The 16,479-nt window shown below is 41.3% G+C and overlaps 1 protein-coding gene across 1 annotated transcript in view; it reads left to right on the top strand.

Moving 5' to 3' along the window:
- The first annotated feature begins 673 nt into the window (after window positions 1-673).
- Window positions 674-16,479, top strand: part of FRY (FRY microtubule binding protein) — a 447,132-nt gene continuing 431,326 nt past the window's right edge. The window contains exon 1 of the mRNA XM_073894719.1: window positions 674-900. The gene's annotated coding sequence lies outside the window, so the exon portion shown is untranslated. The remainder of the gene's footprint in view (window positions 901-16,479) is intronic.

Here is a 16,479-nt window from a genome sequence, read left to right as displayed (position 1 = left end):
TAATTAATTTCTTGTTACACAATATACATAGCATCAAATATTAAAATGCATCCCTCCGCATGACTGAAAAGAAATAAAACCCGAGGCAGCTTTGATTTGGTATTCAGGTAGAGAATCAATCTCCTTGCTCTGTGACCTTGGACAAGTTGTTGAACTGGATTTCTTTTCTTCGTAAGATGAAGAAGTTTAGACGGTGTGTGAGGGCGCCTTCAGGTTAAAAAATAAACCAGCAAAAACAAAAAACAAAAGAAACCCACTGGCTATAATCCAATACTCCACCCTAGGTAGCCCTTCCTGGGCTTCCTTAATAAATGTCTTTCTATCATTAAGATTTCACACCAGAACTGCGGCAGCCCGCTGCCCTCCCCGCGAAGGGCCCTACAGAAGATGTTTCCTCTTTTTCTTCTTGGCCGTTTAGTGATTTCTGGGCTGGCCGAGGAGAGAGAAACTGCAGAGCCCAGGAGCGGAGGCTCAGCGCGCGCCGTACCCGCAGGAAGCCTCGCCCAGCCCGGGACCCCACCCTCCCGCGGAGCCCCTGGAGAGAGCCGGCCGCGGCGCGCGCCACCAGCGCGGGAGGGGCGCGGCGCGCGGGGGCGGAGCCAGCGACTTCCGCAGCCAATCCTGGCGGCGGCGCGTCCCGGGGGCCCGCGGCTCGCCGGGCGCGCAGGGGGCGGGGCTCCGCTTGACAGTGGCGGTCGCCGGGCAGCAGAGTCGGGGCTCAGCGAGTGGAGCGCAGCTCAGGCAGCGCGAGCTGCACAGGCGGCGGCGGCGGTGGTGGCACCCGATCTCCGCTGGATCCGGCTCTCGGCTCAGCGAAGTAGCCCCTAGCAGCGACGGCGGAGGCGTGCGGGCGATGCTGTGGGTCTCCTCGGGCGCCGGTGTCCTGGCCTCTTCCTAAAGGTACCCAGCCCCGCTCTCCCCCTCGTCCGGGGCACCGCAGCGCCCGGCAAGTGGCTTTTGTGAAGCTCTAGGCTCCCCAGACCGGGTGGTGGGCTGGGAGCGGGGTGGGTGGGGCTGGGCGGGGCTGCGCTGTCTGGGCCGCTTTCCCCGTGAGGAAGAGGGTGGGGGCAGAGGGAAGCGGGGTGGGGGGAGGAAGGCTGTCTCCGGGCAGCAGCTGGCTGCATCCCCATCCTCCATCCTCCTCCTGTCTCCATGTGGTTTGAAAGAGGTTTTGTTCCAGGAGAAAGTTTGATGCTGTGACTTGAGGAGACAGACTCGGGGGTCCCTGAGGCCCGCACCTTTAAAGAGAGTCAGAGCACCCTGTTGAGGACGTCTGTGTTCTGAATATGGGCATGCAGGAACCCATGCCACTTTTCTGACCCAAGCAGCATTCCTGACACAGGCCCTTTCTTGAGGAAATTCCTCTGTGGGAATCCCCCTTAGGGAGGGGCTTTCGGATACAGGGCATCCAGAGCCCCTACCTTATGGCTTTGGCTTGAAGAGAGTGCAGCAGGTAGTCAGTATCCCCCATGTTCTCTCCCCCTAGAACGGGCGCTACCAATATCTATGCTCTAAGAGCTTCAAAAATTTAAGTCGGCCTTCTAATTAAAGATCCCCAAACACCAATGTGTCCAAGGTGCCAATGATTACTTCTGTCAAATCTTGAATAGTTTCTTATTGCCATATGCTTCCAATCAACTTTCCTTGAGTGCTGGGCGGGTGCTGTGGAGCACAGGAAAGGGAGGAGAAGTTATAGCCCCGCTCTTAGGATGGGAGGTGGGAACAAAGAATACAGAACATGTGTACCCACTTGAAGATAGGAGAAAGTTCTAACCTTCAAAATAAGGTGGGTTAGGTGGGGATTATTTGCTTTACAAAACTTCCTCCAATGCAAAGAAATGATTAGAGTTAGAACTGAGTTTTACACAAGATTGTGGGAACAGGCCTATGGTAAAATGGCTCAGAGGAGAGGTGGTAACATGTCGATATCCCGTTGACTTGAAATTAGCAGATTTCAACAAATATATGTAGATTCTGTTTAATTCTAATCAACCTTTCTGATCATATACGTGGATTATCAAGTTTACTTTATTCATTTCTAAACAAGACATACTCATACCGTAAGACAATTTCATAATACCAATTTTTGTGCTCTGGAGACACCCTTAGCCAAGGACATGGACATCCTGTTCTGATCCATAAGAGTTACCTCCACACCACGAAACATAACTTCTCTAAGATCATTTACACCATAAAGAGAAGGCAACTTCCTTAGTGGTGACACAACAGTGTCCAAATATTGAGCACATACTATATGCCAGATATATCACTAAGTTTTTACATAAATTGTGACTTTAAATCTCATACTCGACCTGATGAGATATTATCACTCACCCTGTTTCAGAGACAAAAGAGATTATGTAATTTTCCAAGATTATATGTCAGGTAAGTGATAGAGGTGGGATTTGAATGTGGATCTGTTTGATTCGCGGCCCATGCTCTTTACCACTACCCTACGCTATCTCCCAGCCTCTCTTGAGAGAGAGTTCCCATATTATAATGTAGTGGGAAGTCAAAATATGGCAAATACTATATCTCCTGGCCTCCTGGATTCAAACAGTTTTATAGACTATTTCTCCCTCTGGAAACCTAACACTGCCTGTGCCCAACAAGTATTCCCCTCACCAAAGGGCAACCTCAGGAACTCTCCAGATTCCCCCTAACCCCAGTCCCCAGCATGTAAATCAGATGGAAATCTCCAGACATATAAACTTCTTGTCCTTTCAGAGAAGTTGGTTCTGGAAGACAGGTAACCAAGTGTCTCCCTCACTGCCACTGAAGGAGCAATCTCTACTCTCTCAGTCATCCAAGTCTGTTTTAGCTCTGCACATATAAGTACACGCCACCAGTTGGCAGCAACACATCCCCTGCAGTGTTCACACTGGCACATTCATCTTCCTGTACCAACTGTCAGAGAATTCCTGACACAGGCCAGCCTACTTAAAAGGAAAAACTGAATCAAGGTTGCTGGGGACAGTGGTATTAGACCAGGGAATTCCTGGATTCTCCACTAATGACCAGAAAGGAAATTAACATAGGCCCCAGGAGCAGGAAGCAGGCCTTCTCCATGGTGTGAAATGCCACGTATAATGGAGTAGCCCGTTGTCAACGCTGCTGAAGGTATATGTTTACCGCATAGAAACCTATTTACCTGTTGTCTTGGCGATGGGTGTGGCCACACACCTACTCACTTTTACACTAACACAGTTGTCACTGGCTGAATATGAAAAACTGATGTCACAGTTGTGAAACAGTAAGTTTTGAAGCTGTGTCTAAAAAATTGTGTGTGTTATAATTGACAGCCATTGTTTTATCATTTCTCCTCCCTAGGGGGGTGTGTGTGTGTTCTCTCCCTTGGTATAGTTTTCAACTCTCTCTGGTTCCAAAATGATTTGAAGTACCAAGCCTAAAGAGAAATAGATGCATTTTTGAGCTGAGGCCATATGCTGCTTGGAAACATATCCGTGTAGTTGGCATTTTGCTCATGTTACTCTAGTGCTAAGAACCTCAAAGTCCCGTATGCATGCTTTGGGATTTCAAATGGACCCTCCTGTCTAATTATTTCACTCCTTCCCCTGCCGCAGTCGGAAGGTTTGAGTTTAGAATACAGCCCTAGCACCTCCCCTTTAAATTCTCTAAACCGCCAAAAACTGTAGCAGCGCTAATTAAAGTTGGGAAAGTAGAACATGAGGTTTGCTCATTGTCACACTCTTGGAGGAGAATGGGAAATGTACCAAAAACATTGTTGGGGAAAAGGAGTGATGTAGACTTCTTTAAAATGACTAGTGATCTACAAATCTATACCAAATTGATACTGCACAGTTTGCCTAAAGTTGGGTTTGTGCAGATACCTCATTAACTTAAAACTGGCCAGTATCAACAAACTTCTCCTCTATTCTATTCTATTTGTAACACTTCTCATTAACTAGCTATCCATTTTTATTTCCATATTTCATCAAATCTAAAATGGCATGAGTTATAAGAAATAACATTTTTATGTTACACAAGAAGACAAAATACTGCCAGTTATTACATGCATGCCACCTTAACAGTCGTCTTCCATGACACTGTGTGAATCAGTCACACTGCTCTCTCATTGCTTTCAAGCCTCCATCTCTTCCGTAGGTTTTGGTACTTTTTCCCGCTCGTTCCTTCATTAGTGTTGCTTCCCTAAGCAAAGTGTGATAGGCAATGGGTTTGCATATATCTCAGTAACACACTGTAACAGATTCCGCGTCTGTGTCTTTCTTTTTTCAATCTGGTAAAGCATTTGGATCTTGCTTTGCAAGGTAATATGGGAATGCCAAACAAAGACAAATGTTTCCCTTAGTAATATAACATTTATGCCCCACTGCTCTATTTCTGTGCCGTGGTGCATACACAGGAACATCTTCTTTCAGTGCCAAATCATAGTGGCATCTTTTTGAACACCATTTAAATGGCAATTAAACAGAACACATGCAATGCCAACAATGCCCATAATTTAGAAGTGATAACGAAATGAATAGCTGTGACCAAATTTATGCATGTGCAGAGAAATGACAATGGTGCTGTGACAACAGCCAAGTTATCAGCAGTTTTAAGATACCATCAATATTAAGACACATCCTGATTTCAGAGATGTTAAGATGTGGGGAAAAAAATGAACCATATCGATGAAATATGCTAAACTGTGCCTGCTTCATTTCATCAACCCTGTTGATTCATTCATTCATACAGTCACTCATTTTGTTAGACCAAGCTCCAGGGGGGGAAGAACTTTTTCCGTCTTGTTCTTTACTATATGCTAGCCACTTAGGGATTGTCCATGACACATAGTTAGCTTGCTCAATAAATAAGTATCTGTAGAACGAGTGAATGAATATCCTCCCACGGAAGGCATGGAGACACGTCAAGTAGTTCACTACTCTCCTGCTGGTTAGAAAATGTATTCTTAAAATTATTACATTGACAGAAATGCCAGACATAGAAAAAGGGTATAGGCCAGCATTAAGTCCTTGATTTTATTTACAGACCCCTATTCAAAATATTCCATGCCATTACAAAAACTAGTTCAGGATAGAAGAAACTCCATTGTAGCTTTCATTAATCTTTGACCACTGAAAGAATTTATAACAACTTAATACTTTGATTCTTTCATATGATCCCAAATCATAAATTGCTTGAATTTTGTGCTTAATTCAATTTCATGTACTTGTCCTATTGGATATTTGACAGTAATCAGAATTAATAGGCACATGCTTTTCCTTCAGTAGGCTCTTCTGAAACAGAAATTCAGTGCCGGTGATCTTGTCTGGATGTGCATATCTGAAAGAATATATATATTTATATACATGCACACACTTTAAGGCCTTGCCTTACAGTCTACTTTTTAACCCCCCAAAAAGGCCATCTTGACATTTTGACAAAGAAAAAGATGAAAAGGAAGGAGGAAAGGCTTGATAGACAATACAGACCTCCGTCTGTCAGTGCTTCTGCTTCCTTATTGCTTCCTAGTCGAGCAGAATGTACTTCGAGGCCAAACAGGAAGCTATATGAAGATGTGACAGAAGGAATGGCAGGGAAGCTTAGCTTAGCAGCAAGCTATGAAGCAGTCCTGAGGATCCAAAGTGAATAATTAGCATTGCCCAAATAACCCCGCAGTCAATGAACGTGATAGCCAGACCCGCAAAGATACGCCCCAATTCCAGTTAGGTGAAACATGGGACCTCCGAAACACATATGTAACCAACTAAGGTCACTTGTGGGCTTCTAATATACATTTAGTCAGCTTGCTTAGGGAAGAATAAATGGCGTGTGTCTCTCCCTGTGCACAGGCAAAGCAGCGTGTGCTGTGAAGAGACCTGGCAGATAGATCAGAGCTGTCTCTTTCACATAACAGAAAATAATTACTAATTCAGTTTTTTGGGCTGTATACTAAAGGAACGTATGTATAATCACTTTTATTAAGTATTGTTAACATGGGCCAGACAGATGACAAATGACAAAAATAAAGATTTTATTTATTTATTTACTTATTTATTTAGAGAGCTTGCACACACTTTCATGTGAGTGGGGGAGGGGCAGAGGGAGAGAGAAAATTTCAAGCAGACTCCACACTGAGCATGGAGCCAACCCAAGGCTTGAACTCATGACCCTGAGATTACGATGTGACTCGAACTCAAGAGTCAGATGCTTAACCACCTGAGCTGCCCAAGCTCCCCAGAGACAAAAATTTAAAACTTGTTTTTACTGAACACACAGGGTGGGATGAAAGAAAAACAGAATAATCTTAGCTGCCAATTCTATGATTATGTGGGATGTGTTTAATCACGTATGGTAAGACATGCAGACATGGAAATGACTGTCATAAAGGAAGGAATTTATTGTGCTCACAGATTCCTAGAAACAGGAGGCACATAAGTCACGCAGGGCCACATGGAGGTGGAGGGAGTAAGGAGTGAATGTGGGCAAGAGAAGCAGGAGAGGCAGGGCAAGCCAGGTTTAGGGCTAGTTTCAGAGTGCTCTGGGGCATAGAGGCTGTCCCTAGTTGTCTGGTATCTGACCCTGGGGTGATTAGGGCACGTGGACAGCAGCGCTGAGTGTGAGGGTGGGGAGGATGGGCTCTGGATTGATTGGTTTGCTTATGAAAGGCACACTGGAAGGCAAATTATTTATCTCTAGGAATTAGCTCACCCTGTGAGAGGTAGTGCCTGCAGGATCATCAAGAGCCCAAGATGTCAAAACATCAGAATACAGGAAATAAAAGACATGGTTAATATATGGGGATTTTTAAAATAGTCCAGTAATGAATTAGCCCCATGTACACATGGAGCATTCAGCCAAATGTGCAGAAATGCCTCGCTCCGGATCTGACACATGGTACTCACCCAGTAAACATTAATTACATCTGAGTTGTGGTACCAGATGGTCCAGCCACACTCACAGTCAGCCTTTACTGCATATTGCAGTCAGGTGTGCAATGTTCATCTTGAGAAAAAGAAAAAAAAATGAGGAACCACACTATGTAAAGGATCCCCAGATGAAAGATGAACCACCCAGGACGAAGAGGAGGCAAAACTGTTAAGTTGTTAAAAACATAAATGAACTCTTAGGCAAATACACCTTTAAATCTAAGATCTTAAAATCTATAAGGTAATTATATGTTTGGGGTAATTCCTTAGTCACTGTGCATTTGGAATATCAGTAAAAGTCAGGAAACGTGAAAATTGCAGGCAACTATATAGAAAGGTTGTTTCTGAGTAAAATTGGAGTTGCAAAGTGAATTGTGTATTGTAGATGTGCTCGGGAGTACACTTCTAAATGTGAGTTACTCAAAATAGTATCAAACAGGGGCGCCTGGGTGGCCCAGTTGTTAAGCGTCTTGCCTTCGGCTCAGGTCATGATCCCAGGGTCCTGGGATCCAGCCCCACATCGGGCTCTCTGCTCAGCGGCTTCTCCCTCTTCCACTCCCCCTGCTTGTGTTCCCTCTCTCGCTGTCTCTCTCTCTGTCATAAATAAATAAAATCTTAAAAAAAATAGTATCAAACATACTATTGGTGTAGTGACAGGTCTAGGCACAGAATGGTTAAAATATACCTGTACTTTCCAGATGCTGATGGAGGGTGGCGATGAGTGGGATGGATGTGGGGTTAGACTCAAGCCATTACTTTTTAAAAAAAAATGTTACTGAAGTATAGTTGACACACATGTTACATTAGTTTTAGGTAAGTCTGACAAGTCTATACATTATGCCATGCTTACCACAATGTACCTACCATCTGTCACCATATAACACTATTACAATACATTATATTCCCTGTGCTGTAACTTTCATCCCTGTGATTTATTCCTTCCACAACTGGAAGCTTGTACCGCCTCCTCCCCTTCACCCATTTTGCTCATCTTCCTGCTCCCCTTTCCTCTGGCAACCGTCAGTTTGTTCTCTGTATTTATGGGTCTGTTTCTGCTTTTTTGTCTGATTGGTTTTTTTTAGATTTCACAAATAATTGAAATCATATGGTATTTGTCTTTCTCTGACTTATTTCATTTAGCATAATGCCCTCAAGGCCCATTCATGTTGTAGTAGATGGAAAGATCTCATTCCTTCTTATGGCTGAAGTGTATACACACACAAACACACATACATCAATCACGTCTTCTTTATCCATTCACCTCAATGGACACTTGAGTTGTTTCCATATTCAAGACATTGCTTTATATGATGAATGGCAGGAGTGCAGGAGGGCAGAAGTGTTAGGGCTCACAGCTAAGTAAATTAGATGAGTTGTTGCCATGGTCAACCTCATGATTTCTCCTTATGTGGTTGGTTAATAATTGTAATGTCTTTAAAGTCCAGTGACTTTTCCTTAGAATCTTGACCATGCATGTTAAGAAATAATAATGAAAACATAAGCGGGAGCTCCATCTAATACTATTAGAAGGGTAATTTCTTCAGTGAAAACTCTGAGAATGCCTTCTGCTTATAGTTCTTTCCATTTGTGGATTTACACTCATCTCCATAGCATTGTGTAAGAGCTTATCTGTGTTGATGGAAATTGTAGGGATGTTTTTCCTGGAGCACAGCTGCTCCCCCATTGTGTTTCCAAACTGACATCATAACTCTTTAATTAAAGTAGCAATATTAGCCTAAATTGGACAATGAAAGATTTTCTGTCTGGTTTATGTTGCTGACCTAGATTTGACGTTGGTCAGGACACTCTTTGGGTTTATCCATACCAGTGAAGAAATGTCTTTTAACCTAATACATGTTTTGAAATCTAGGCTTTTATGTCCTTTTGAACTCTGATTTCATACACAGTTTAGGCCCATGTGAAAATGGAGTATTCAGTCAAATGAGATAATGCATAGAAACCTTGAATCATCAAAAAAACCGTGATGAACAATTACATCTATACAAGTGCTGCATGTTGCTTTCAACATTAGTGATACTCATGAGTCCTTTGCTTCCTGGAGCCCTTTCTTTGTGTTGATGCATATTAAGTGAGACCCCATAATGGGAAGGTGAGGTGAGAGGGGCAGCCTTCCTGGAGCTATTCTATGTATTTGCATTCTATTTTAGCTTTAACCTTTATGAACTTGAATTGCACTCTTTTGGGGGTGGAGTGGAAAGAGGCATATTCTTGCTTATCTTGTCAGCCCTAGAGCCTAGAAAAGTAGCTATAAATGATAGGCGCTTAATAAATATTTGCTGATTTAAAATGTTTAATTGACACAGGAATTCCTACCCTTTGGCTCAAAGATTCTTATTAATTATGAAATAAAAATCTCACATAGTACTTTACAATTTGATAGTTAAATCATCAATAATGAAGTATCAAAAGCATGAAAAGTGAAATTTTAACAAATAGAAGTCATGAAGATGAGTTTGGCTTAACAAATTAAGAAATCTCTTACAAATGGGGGGCACCTCGGTAGCTCATTTGGTTAAGCATCCAAGCTGAAATTGCTCAAGTCCTGATCTCAGGGTATTGAGATCAAGCCCTGTGTCAGGCTCCACGCTGGGTGTGGAGCCTGCTTAAGATTCTCTCTCTCCCTCTCTCTCTGCCCCTCCCCATTCCCTCTCAAAAAAAAAAAAAAGGCAATAACAACAAAAACCTATTACAAATGACCATTATTAAAATTCTATGATATTGGATTGAAAACTAGACAGACAAAAAATGTGTAGAAATTCCAGACTTTTATTTAGATTACCTAGGGAATTAATGTAAGACACAAACAAGTAATACCACTTTGATGAAAAGGTCAATTGCTTAATGGAGCGTGCTAGAACAATAGAATAACAGTTTGAAGAAGAGAAAACAGTAGAAAAAGAATAAACATATTTTGGTCATAACCAAATACAGGTTTCCCCTGCTATCGAAATTAGAGTGTTCTGTGAAACTTTTTGTAAGCCAAGAGGGTGTAAAGAGAAAAAGCAGTTACCATTTTGTAAAAGTAAAAATCTTCTTCAGATTTCTTTTGGTTGGTGAAAACAAGTACTGATGTAGGCCTTTTGTAAAAGCTAAGTGATGTAAAGCAAACTTTTGGATAGCAGAGGAAACCTGTGTTGTAATAAATTTCAGATAAGCCATAGCACAAAATGTTGTAGGAAAAAAAAAAAAAGAAATACCATATGCATATGATGGATACTTGTCATTAAGTATTTGTCCAGACCCACAGAACATACAGTCAAGAGTGAACCATAATGTAAACTGTAGACTTTGGATGATTATGATGTGTCCATATTGGTTCATCAGTTGTAACAAATGCACCACTCTGATGGGGGATGTTGATAATGGGGGAGCCTATACATGTGTGGGGACAGGGCTATATGCAAAATCTCTTACCTTTCCCTCAGTTTTGCTGTGAACTTAAAACTGCTCTAAAAAATGCAGTCTTAATACAAAAGAAAAGGAAAGGAAGGGAGGGAAGGAAGGAAAGGAAAGAGGGAAGGAGGAAGGAAGGGAGGGGAAACAAGAAAAGTAATGTATTTATCCCAGGTCTGAAGGCCATGAAGATGTTCAAGTCATCTTACGAAGACAGATGCTTTGGAATATGGAAAACTGAAAAACATTTAAATAAGGAAATATAATAAAAAGTTCTAAAAGGTAAAATGACAGAATGAGAAAGAGCACAGGTAATAAAAACTTATCTAAAATATGTAAAGCTGGCTCAGTCGGAAGAGCATGTGACTCTTGATCTCCAGGTCAAGCCCCACGTTGGGGGTCGATATTACTTAAATAAATAAATAAAAATAAACTTAAAAAAATAAATATGTAACAAGTTTACATGAATATGGGATATGTGGCATGACTACTCAGATTCTGGTGCATGGGGTTGAGGGAAATGAGCAAACATTTTGGACACTGAAATACAAATGTTAGATCATCACATGATAATGTCCAGGGCATAAAACAAACAGATTAATTGCTACCGCTTAAAGGTGTAGTTTGTGCTTTGACAAAAATCAAAAGTGATTTGGAAATTTGGAAGTCTGTGTCTACTGACTTCATTTTCATTTGTTGAACTAGTAAAACAAAAAAAAATAATAATCCTTGAACCACCACTAAAGAAGTTAGATCATAGGGATTTTATTCAGAAACCACTTAAGACAGAATTACGTATAAGGATTTTCTTCTCTTACTTAGATGTTTTGCCAAACAGTAGAAACAAATCCAACAGAAGACTTCAGTGTGAACACTTACAGACTCTAACAGCACATTAGACAGTGTCTCCACTGTAGTTCTATCTCTTAAAAGCACACTTATCTGAAACAGCACTGAAGATTTTGAAATTTGATCTCATTTATCCAAAACAGTACTTAAAGTTTTGAAATTTGGTCTCAATCCTCACAAAATATTCACTTCAGCAGTTTTTCTTATTTCTATAGAAACTGCTGGTGGAAACTCTGTGAGTACTGCATGGGAATGGAAAATAATTTTCTTGACTATGAAAATGATCAGAATAAAGGTTGGAAGTCTCTTGAACAGTGGCTACGTGATCTTGGCTATGTTTTTGGAATGGGGAGAGCTTTCATTCAGACTGCTCTGGACTTGCCATCCCCTCATCCGTAGAATGAGAAGTGAACATGTTGAATACTGTGTGGTCAGTACCACGCCAATGGCGTTACAGTGTCTCCTTACCCCATTTCACCTCCACAGCAATCCCCCTTTGTGTAATAGACCCAGTTATTATCTCTATTTTACAGGTTAGGAAACTGAAGAATGAAGAGGCTAGATATTTTGCCCAGTGTCACCCTGATAGCAAGTGAAGAAGTTGAGAGAAGAACTCAGAGTGTCTGACCCCAGAATCATGAATTTAAGCACCTACGTAATACTCCCAGGGTGTATGCTTACCATCTGTCAGTCTTGGCTTTCTTGTCTCTAAAATGGGACCACTGATTTCTACTGGGCAACTTTGTTATGAGTTTGCAAGAAAATATATATAAAATATCTAGTGCACTAATGGCCTAGTACAGAGTAGTTGCCTATTGTTATTGCTACTTTTGTTGCTTTTGGAAAGGACTGCAATGTGACAGTCTAGTGAAAATCCTAGCTATTTTTGTCTCTCAAATTTAGCCCAGTCATGTCCATTGCTATGGCAACCATTCTATCAACCATTCTATAGGCACATCCTTGCTGGCACCCATAGTCCAGTCTAGAACGTCTCTTCTCCTCCGGGATCTATCTTTTCTGCCTTACATAGAGTGTCTAGATGACTAGAAAGCAGCAGAAGTGGAAACAAACACTTTAAAGTGGGGGCACAGATTGGCCTTATTCTTTGCAGGAATTCTCTGTACCCACTCAGCAGAACAGTGGAATTAAATCCACCAAAAGCAGAACAGGAGAGAAGTTTCCACTCAACACTCTGATGCCAAGAATTGGAGAACTCTTACCTTCATTTGCTATTTTTTAAGTCCTGGATGTTTTATCTTCTCAAGTAAGAAGAAAACCATTGGCAACCCTAAGTTTACTCTTGAAGCAATGACTAAATAGAGTGCATTTAATTACAGATTCCATGTGTTTCTAAGTAGTTAGCAGATCTTAAGCATTCTCGTAAATATATTGTAGTGAGTGAAATCCACATTGCCTTCCTCCTGGCTTTTCCTTAAAGAGATCCTGGGGCATCCACTTAGGAGTTTTTAGAAATCAGTTATGAAATTGCTTTTTCATTTTCACAGGTTCAACACCTTGGCTATCTAACCCCTGATTAATACATTTAAAAAATATTTTAATGTACTTAAGATACATTAAAATATATTTTAATATTTTAATACGTTATTAAAATATTTTTATTATGCAACTAATGTGTTCAATGTTGAAAAATTTAAAAATTTAGTTAAATAGAAGAAAATAAAAGCCACCCATAATCCCACCTTCCAAGTGCAATCACTGTTTGCATTTTGCATGTTCCCTCCCATATTTCTTTTTTTTACACATATTATACACAAAAAATGGAATCATTTAATATACAGTTTTGTAAGTTGCTTTTGTCGGCTAATACAATTTATCCCAAATGTCTTTCCATGATAGTAAATCATTACATAGCTTTTTAGACAACCTGAAAGTTATCAGACCTTGGTCCTTGTGTTTTGAGACACTAGAAGAGCTTCCACTTAGCCCCAAGACTGGGGACTATGTCCATCTCTACACAAGACATACCCCAATCTTGAGGAGTTTTAGAGTAGCCCAAGCTTGTTTTCACTTGCAAAGTGAGAACTCTACATCTGGATTCCTACCTCTGCCTGGTATTAGTACTCTTGTTATCATGAGCTTCTCATTATTTTCATCATCTAAGGAGGGGTATCAGAGTCATCCTGGTGATTCTGACATGGAAGTGCAAATGAGGTTTTTCTGCTTTGCATCCTCTGACAGATGAATGTCAGGAGACACACAACCCTGCCAACTGGCCTCTCAAAACCAAGCCCATCTGCCGATCAAAAGCTGCCATTCAGAATACTGACACCCTCCCTATCTTATGATTTTAATTTCTACAGCTGGCTCTCAATTACTGCTTCTCCTGGGAGCCGAGATGCCAACGATAATTGAAACCCACAGATAATAACCAAACTTTATGATAGTTTAAATCTCCTCCCCATCCATCTTTCAGCCAGAGCTGCTCACAAATGGACTGATTTGAGTTTCTCCTCCTTTTATTTTTCCTGATTAGCCCCTGATTCAAAGCCTAATGAGCAATGAGTTAGCCAAAATTTGGTTGCCAGAGAGACAAGCAGAACCCAGCCTGTCTTTATGCTCCTACAGTTTGAGTGTATCTGTCTTCAAAACTGTCAGTGTCTTCACTGTGAAAAGCACTAAGCAAGGTGTTTTGTACTAGTAGAATCAGGCACTTACTGTCCCTTCTTGGCTCTTTATCCAGATATTTTGCTCACGAGCATATAAATTGCTTTTTTCTTTCTTTTTTTTTTTTAAAGATTTTATTTATTTATTTTGACACAGAGAGAGAGAGACACAGTGAGAGAGGGAACACAAGCAGGGGAGTGGGAGAGGGAGAAGCAGGCTTCCCGCCGAGCAGGGAGCCCGATGTGGGGCTCGATCCCAGGACCCTGGGATCATGACCTGAGCCGAAGGCAGACGCGTAACCACTGAGCCACCCAGGTGCCCCTAAATTGCTTTTTTCTATCTGGGTTTTCCAAAAGCCCATCAAAGCTCTTCAAACAAGTTCCAAGTCATTGATGTTCTTTTATTTTTTAAAAAAAATACTAACTTAAGCTCCCCTTTCCTCAGTCTGCCCTCTTACTTCCACTCTTCTGCGAAATACAAACATATATATAGATATGTGTGTGTGTGTGTGTATACATATATGTAAAATACAAACACGTTTTTAAAAAATGAATCAGAGCCACCATTCTGTAACCTCATATATTTGTGTTCTTTTACCTTCTCCACCAAGGGCCCCTGAACTTTGCAATCACCAGCAGCCAAGCATGGCTCCATGCCTGCAAGCACCCTTTCCTCCCTGACCAGCATGGGGCACCTGCCTTACTTCTTTAGCCCTCTCTCCTCCAACTTAAAGTCTTCTTTCCGCATTTCCATTTCTCTTTTGTCCTTTTCTTCCTTTTGTACAATGTCTTTTTCTAATTCCCTGACGTTATTGTCCTCAACAAGGACATGTGATGTATCTAAAAGAACAAACTTTAAGACCATGTATTTCCTGTGACCATCACAGCTGTTAAAGTCTCCTGAAACAGCACACTACCTATTTACAAGATTTTCTTTCTTAAAGGAAGTCATCGGGCATTTGGCTTTCAGGGCATTCTTAGAGCTAGTTGGGTTGTACAACTGGAAGAAAGGGTTACTGCCATCTGGTTACGTCATAGATGCTGAGAAGGGCCATTTACATTGCAGAACATTTACCTCTGAGCATATTCTCCCCATCTTTGCTTTATAAGTGGCTTATTCCTTAGCAGTAGTAGTGATTCAGGCCCAGTGGGACCACTCCAGCCTATTTGAATAAGCTATCAATAACATTAAAAGCCTTCCCAGACACTGATGTTTGCTAGCACTTACAGGCTAGTGCAAATTGGATGAGTGCCTTTTGGGTGTTTTCAGTTTCTTCTCAGTGTTTGTTAAACAGTTGAGGCATTTATCAGAAATGTCAATTGGACACAAACATATTATAGTATGTACTTTTAATTGTATTTTTACTGAAACTTAATTCAGGAGAATCAAGTAGAACTTGATTTCTTCTTGGATCATGTCCTTAGCACTGGAAAGAAATACTGGAAGTGTTGAATAGAAATTGTGTGTGAATTATCCCCATTGAGTAGAAGACAGTCAAAGCTATCACAGCCTCTGGACCGGGTGTGAGGACTGTTGATTAGGAGACAGACAGGAGGAGCCCAGAGTCTGCACGCTCCTCTTCGCATCTCCTGCCTGACACGGCACCCCAGGCCCACTGGCCCAGCCAAGGGCTAATGCCAACTGGACCCTGGATTAGGCAACAAGAACCAGTTCAATGTTAACAAGGGACCTGGGGAAAATGGCAGAGGCACTATTGACTTCATTTGTATCCTGGATGAGAGAACATCAGTGATTTCTCCCTTGAAATTTGTGTGAAACACGGGCAACATGTGTCTTCTCTTTGTTTTTCTTTCCTTTTTTGGAAGAGAGTCTATAGCTTTCTTTGATCAGGTTCTTACAGGAATCCATGGCCAGAAAGGGGTTAAGAATGACAATTCTAGTTTTTCTCCCCTGTGTGTAATAGTCTCTTCTTTGCTAACTGTAAGTTTTATTCAGTTTGTCCTGAAAGAAGTTTGAGATGTTCTAAACCACCCAGGTTCATCATCTATGGCCGGGGAAAGGGGCGCTTCACTTTTAAACCTGAACCCTTACCTTCCTGAGCAAACTAACCAGTTAATCCAAGAAATTACAGAGTCGGAGGGGAGGCCCGTTCTGTGAGTTCGAGCAGTATGGAGGGTGATACCATCCACTGCCAGTGTGGTCTGACAGCTGCGGAAGATGATGGATGGTGTAGCTGAGCGGGCAAACTGGGCTGCCATCTCAGTGAATGGGTTCTGTGAATGGGCCTTTATTATTTGGATTCAAGTGGGCATAAATTCCCACAGCTTTGTGTTTATGGCCCTAAACAGCTGAAGGTCTAAATATACCTTCAGAATCCTAAATTCTAAAATATGGCCTACTAACACAGTACTTTTAAAAATATATGAGCTTTGGAATCATAAGTGTAGTAAGAATTAATGATACTCATTTTGTTTTCCACTCAGAATATAAGTTCCTCAAGAGTAATGATACTGGTCAGTGGAAAGAATGGGTGCTTGAATAACACACATAAATTAAACAGAATCCCCTTTTAAAAATGACTAACATAAATAAAATAACATCTGAAATAACATAAATAAAAATGAAATCAAGTCATAACCAAGTCCTGGTTCAGATGCAGTTAGGTTTTTGAGAGCTTGAAGACTGTCCTTTTTTGTGCCACACACTATTAGTGATCAATTGGCACTAAAAATGTGAA

Source organism: Callorhinus ursinus, unplaced genomic scaffold (assembly GCF_003265705.2).
Source record: "Callorhinus ursinus isolate GAN/ISIS: 27379988/994484 unplaced genomic scaffold, GSC_fseal_2.0 scaffold7, whole genome shotgun sequence".
Taxonomy (NCBI): Eukaryota; Metazoa; Chordata; class Mammalia; order Carnivora; family Otariidae; genus Callorhinus; species Callorhinus ursinus.
The sequence above is the reverse complement of the archived record's forward strand: the minus strand, read 5'-3'. Positions and strand labels throughout refer to the sequence as shown.